The sequence below is a fragment of the Symphalangus syndactylus genome, chromosome 9 (genome assembly GCF_028878055.3).
Source record: "Symphalangus syndactylus isolate Jambi chromosome 9, NHGRI_mSymSyn1-v2.1_pri, whole genome shotgun sequence".
Taxonomy (NCBI): Eukaryota; Metazoa; Chordata; class Mammalia; order Primates; family Hylobatidae; genus Symphalangus; species Symphalangus syndactylus.
The window spans coordinates 29,601,607-29,608,158 of NC_072431.2; positions in this window are offsets into that span (position 1 = coordinate 29,601,607).

A 6,552-nucleotide genomic window follows, 5' to 3' on the forward strand; every position below is an offset into this window, starting at 1 on the left:
TTTTATTTTCTATAAATTGATGTAATTTTGACTCAAGCATGCCATGCATTTGAGCTGGCAAGGAATTTAACTTTGGTTAGCCATTCTTGAGACTTACTTCAACCTAAGGACAAGTCATACTTCCAGGGTCTTAACCTGACAGGCTGGCAAGTTCTCTCCCTGGTCACATGCCATCAATCCAGGAGGTTTACTGATAACACATTTGTTCTCTCTGAGCAGAGTCTCCTACCATTCTGTGACTCTCTGCAGTGTTCACAACCATTAGGATGACAGGAATTTCAATGGAAGCTAATAGCCCTAAGCCTAGTGCTCTATTTTTTCTGCCACTCCCATGAAATCTGGCTATCTCATCTGTCTCTGCCTCCAAAGAGCTTGAGAAAGTCTCAGAGGTCTCAGAATGCACAGCCTTCATCCAACCCCCAGGCAAGGGATATCTTTTTCTCGGCTAAGGAAAACCCCTCCCCACCTCCTGATTCTTCAAGTCACATTGCTTTCCCCCTCAAACTTTATCCTTCCTTTTTCCTTTCCCGATAGGCTTTCACAAACTTCCAAACCCAGAATCCGGGCTTAATTTTCAAACCCTAACAAAGTTTGGGGAGAATTATTTCTTTCCATCTTTCTAGTTCAGGAGTTTCTAGTTTCTTCCTTCTCTCGAAGGAAGAAAAATAAAACATTTACATTTCCAAATTTAACATGTCTTAACCATCAATGTATCCTGCTGGCTACATAAAATGGTGCTCAAATCTTAAAGATACTCATACTCTACAAGGAACTCAATCATCCATCATTTCTGAGAATTACTATCACATAACCGCCATGAAGAAATTGAGCTGATTTGACAACATTTTTGTATGCTTACCTCTTCCAAGTTTTTTCTTCTTTACTATTACTTATTTTAATTTTTTGCCTTTAAATGAAAAATGTTGATATTCATAACATAATAACTTTGTCAACATGCCCATTTCTGTAGTCCTGCTTGTATTCACACTACTTTCTGGGAATGAAAACTCTACTGTGCTGTGAATTAGCTTCTGCTGTACTGCAGAGAATCTTCCACAGTCTACTTGCTGAGCAATCGGCATGTCTCAGAAGCTTTTGCAGAGACTTCCAATAGCTTGCCTTGTATATCTAAATATTCCTGCAAACTGCCAATATTTTATGTATCTTTAATTACTGTGGTGCAGTACTGCTTTTGGAGGGTTCTTGAAGTCAGGTGTGCTCTGCCCCTAAGCTTTCAGAGATGATCCAGCTTTCTTCTGCCGAGGGCTTCTCTTTTTTGTATTTCAGGGTTGTTCCCTGGGAGCCCTTCTCAAGTTTCCACCTCCACTGCTACTTTCTAATGCTTCTGGCTGTTTTTCATCTTGATTCCTTTCCCTCTGTTTTCTTTCCTTATTCTCTTTCTCCTTTTTCTCTCTTCTTCTTGCCTCTTTGATTTTTTTTTTTATTTTAAGCTAAGAGCATTTGGCATTTATTGTTATCTTCCCTTAGTAAGAAGGCTTCTTTCCATGAGATCAGAGAATTGTCACATTTTATTAGGACAATGTATGAGCCCTATGGTCTTTGTAATGAGCTTACCCCTCTCACTTCCAGATGCATGATGTTTCCAGACCCACATCTCCACATGAATGAGATATCACTGAACATCCTGTAGAGAAGGTGACATCCTCTGGAAACCATAACAGAGTAGTGAATTCAATAGAGTGCTTCACCAGAGCATCACCAACTATTCCATGAGCAGAAAATTTAGATTGTACACAAGACATTGTGATGGAGATAAAAGAAGAAAGCCAACTAATAAAAGAGAGAGAAAGAGGGAGAGAGAAGCCCTCAATCTTATCATCTCATAGTCATCAGACGACTCCTCCTTCTCTAGGCAGAATGTTCAAGTTCCAAGCAGGATAAGAAAGGAACAAAAGACTGAAGAGAAGACACCCTTTAAAAAAAATCTCTCCTGAAACCTTGCTTGTTGACTTTCATTAGCTAGAATTGTATCACTTGTAAATTCTTACATGCAAAAGAATCTGGGACACTTGAATATTTTTAGCTGGGTACATTACCACTGGATAAAAAATTGAGTTCTTTAAAGGAAGAGGAGATGGGTATTGGGCAGGCAACAGGGTATTTGTGTCAGCCACAAATAATATCCCCATTTTAAGAGTAAAACCACTGAATCTTACCGCCTTCTCCACAAACATGAACCATGAAAATCTTGGGGATGCTTGGAGGGATCTTAATAAAACTCATCTCCCAGGGCAGACAGGTTTGGACTTTGTAATGAAACTATGTACTTCAGATTGGCAGCCCAGATATAAGGGGTCCTGGCTATAGCTTGCAGCTGTAAGAGACATTTGGATGTGGTTGATTAGTCACCACTGAGGGGACCCATGCAACCAGACCTGTGATAGTGCACAGGAAAAAAAAATTGGCCCACCCTATCTCACCATGTCTTCAAGTCAGTGCAGCTGAAGGGTTAGTGGGAAAAGCCACAAGCCTATGTTTCTTCTTCATTGTAGCGTCCCAAGCACCTATGGTCTTACGGAATCTTCCCCAGCCAGTGACAGGAAACTCATTCTGAAACCATCAGATGTTTTTTAATCAGACTAGGGGTGGGGCAGAGGTCTCTTTGGGCTCCCTGCCTGGGCAGAGTTGATGACTGTGTGCAGGTGGACTGTGGCAGGAGCACTCTCCCCTGGAATCTCAGGAAGCAGGGCCATGCAGGGGCGAGTCTCCATGATCCTCAGACTCTTCCACCTTGGCACTTTCTCTTTCAGTCCTTGATCTGATATTTCCCGTTCCTGACCTAGCCTAGCTGGGGCCCAGGTGAGCTATAAAACTTTCTCTCTCAGAATTTTCCCTCTCAATTTAACTCAGAAATCTGCTCAAGAATACTCCTGATGCAAGAAAATCACAAGACCACTCCCCACCATCACCACCCTTAGGAGGTGCAGGAGATCTGACCTTATCTGTACATCAGGAGGCCTCTAAGGGGACCAGGGAACAGTCGCTATGCAGATGGTGCAGGGAAGTTTCAAGGGGGCTTGGAATTCACCATCACACATGGGATATATTGTTATACCAAAAGGAAGTTTAACTTTGATAAAGATTTTCTATGTAGTAGTTAAGTCTGCACACTCTACAGCCATACTGCCTAGAACTCAATCCTGGTTCCACCATTGCCTAAATACACAAGCTTGGCTTAACCTGGCTATCCAGGTTATATAGTTTTAACCAGGCTATCCTGGCTATCCAGGTTATATAGTTATATAGTTTTATATAATACCTTGGTTTCAACTATAAAACAGTCACAATATTAGCATAGCCTCCCAAGACTCTCATAGGTGAAGTGAATTTATATAAATCATTTAAAATATTACTAAATGCAGAATTGATGCTCAATAAATATCTGCTGGTTATTATCCCACACCTCTCATTCATGCACTCCCACGTACTCCACACACAGTCACACACACAGAGTCTCAATTTAGGTGTGAGATGAAAGTTAGGGTTAGGCGAAATGGAAAAGGGGGAAATAAAAAGATTCAGATGAGGCAGAGTAAGTTAACTTAGAAAAAAAAAAACCATAAAAGAAAGGTCATTTTTTATTTCTTTAGGTCACATTCTGGGTGAAATTGTTGTTGTCTTCTTTTTTTCTCCTCCTCTTTTCTTGCTTAACGCTGAGAACATATCAAGATTCTTTTAGGTGGACTATCTCTAACTAATGCTTATTCATTTTCTATTGTTCTGTAACAAACTACCGCAAATTCATCAGCCTACTATAACACCTAATATCTCATAGTTCTGTAGGCTAAAAGTCTGGGCAGCCTCAATTGAGCTCTCTGCCCAGATCCCAAAGAGCCAAAATCAAGGTGTCAGCCAGGCTGAGCTTGCATCTGAAGGCTCTGGGGAAGAATGAGCATCCAAACTCATTCAGGTTGTTGACAGGATTTCATCCCTTGCAGTTGTAGGACTGCAGGCCCATTTTCTTGCTGCCCTCGGTAGAGAGCAGCTCTCAGCTCCTAGAGGCTGCTCTCAGTCCTCAGCACAGGAACCCCAGGATCTTCAAGCCAGCAGGAGTACCTCAAATCCTTCTCAAATTTGGAACCTCTATGTATGACTTTATCTGCTGCAACAAGCTGTGAACATGCTCTGATTTTGAAGGGCTCATATGATTAGATTGGACCCACCCAGACAACCCCCATTTTTCTGTACAATCTAACATAATCATCCTAGCCACAGATTCCAGCCTACTTGCAGGTTCCAACCACACTCAGAAGGGAGGGATTATAGAAGGGTAAGGATCACTGGGGGTCATTTTAGGATTCTGCCTGCCACAAATGCCATGAAGTTCAATAGTGATAACTGAGAAAAACGGGCAGAAAGAAGTTCAGGGTCGGTTGAAGAGCTCAGTTTGGGATCTCTCCCTCCTAGGACATTAGACCTTCTCTGGATCAGGTTCAAGATTACCTCAAAGGCTTAGACACTAAGGGAGTGAACACTAATCCAATTAGAAGGCACAGAGGCCTTGGTAGAAACAAGAGCAAGTGGACCTGTGGGCAGGCCCATGGTCACCTAGATTTGACCTGGGAGGTCAGGGGAGACCAGGATTTAGGGACCACAAGTCATCAGTGGAAAGTCAGGACATTCAGTGGACCCTGTGAGAAAAAGAGTATTTTCTTCTCATGGGTTCCTCCAAGAAATATGAAGACTGGTTCACCTTCCAGTGATAAGGAAAAGTCTAGGCTAGCAGGAGGCAAAGAAGAGGAACTTAATAATGAGGGGGAAGACTGGGCTAGTGATCTGAGAAACTGTCAAGCGATTATTAAAGCTTAGGTCTTATCCTCCAGTTGGAGGTACCCAAGGAAAGGATGGGTTCTCTTTTCCTTGAGAGCAGAACTAAAAGACAACAGGCCTTAGACACCTGCCAGGGTGATCATTCACACTGGAGACATCAGCTGATTTATGTATTTATTATGACAAATTCAACAACAGATTTTAGCAAAGTGCCCTTTTCTAACTCAGCCACTATATTGTGAAAATTTTCTGATAGACGGAAGTAAACAATCTCAGAAAAAAGGTGCCTTTTCCTAATTTGTATAATGGCACCATACGGGCCAGCAGAGGCCCCGTGGCCATCCTGCCCATGGAAACCTCTTGGACTGGAGCTCCACTTGTGTATGACAACCATCTGCCCCACCCCACCTCAACATTCCGTCTGTAGTAACCGCCTCTCATAAACTGTGCGCTCTGCAGAAAGCATAACATTAGAATGAGGATCTCCATTCTGCAGCAGGAGACCACAAAGGAATAGAAGGTCTATTTCACCCTAGCAGCTACCACAGATGCGACTGGACCTGTGGCAATCAGAGCCACCCCAGAGCAGACTTCCCCGAATTCTCAACAAAGTTGGCCTGGGTTCCCTGTCAACTTCCTATCCACAGAAGCTGCCAAAGTGAGGCCAGCCCCCCTTGGGTGATTTCAACTGACAATGTCAGGAAACTAGTGAAGGGGGTAGTAAGGAAGTGAGGCTAACTTCCCAGAACAGTCTCTTTAACTGCATTCCCTTTTACCCTTCAGCGTGACTATTTTGTGCTATATTTGCTGCCACCCTTTCTCTTTTCCTGTAGAAAAACTTTCTATGTAATGTGCTCCTTATATAAACACAGTGATATCTGTATTCCTCCATTCGGCTGTCATCCTCTACAGGCTTGAAGTTGGTGGAAAATAGCATCTAGACTTCTATTTAAAGCTCCCAGCCTGGGTCATCAATAACTGTCTCTTATATGAAAGTACTGGTGTGCCCCGGGTATCCAATATACCAACTTTTAACAATACAGGGAGAGGTTTTCCTCTTCAATCACAGTCTCTGGTAACAATGGTTCAAATGCAAATCAAAAAGACCTCAGATTAAAACAACACGTACAAGATTAAGGATTCACTCATAAGTGGCATTCAAGAATAGCAGTTACAAGCATGGACTCCGCAGCCACACCACTGGGTTTGAAACCCAGCTCTGCCTCTAGCTCTGAGACACTGTGCCAGATATTTACAGACCTCTGCCCTGGTTTCCTCATAATGGTACCCACTCAAGAGCTTGTTTTAAGAATTAAAAGGGTTAATACACATAAAGCACTTTGAAAAAAGCCAGGCCCCTACTAACACCTGATAAATGTTAGCGATGTTATCATTTACTATTTTGTCTTTTATTCTTATACACATAAAGACTTTTCTGGACTTTTACTCATTTGGGGAATAATAAAAAAAAGTCAAGATATAAAATAAAGTTTTTTTTCTTCATTAGTTAGTACCCTACCCTGGGTTTCTGATCTGTCCACAGACAGACAGGCTGTCCATCTCTCAGTCTGGAGGTTAAGTTGCTTGGGTTTCCCCTCTCTAGATTCTGCCCACTGTCTGTACACTGGCTGCCCTAGCTGAAAAAATGTCTTCCTGACCTCTTTGCAGGATTAGGGCATGCCCTTTAGTGCTGCATCTGAGAGTCCTGTCCCCTTTGAGAGGGGTTTGTAGTGAAATGGTCCTAAGCCCTTCTCTTTCCTG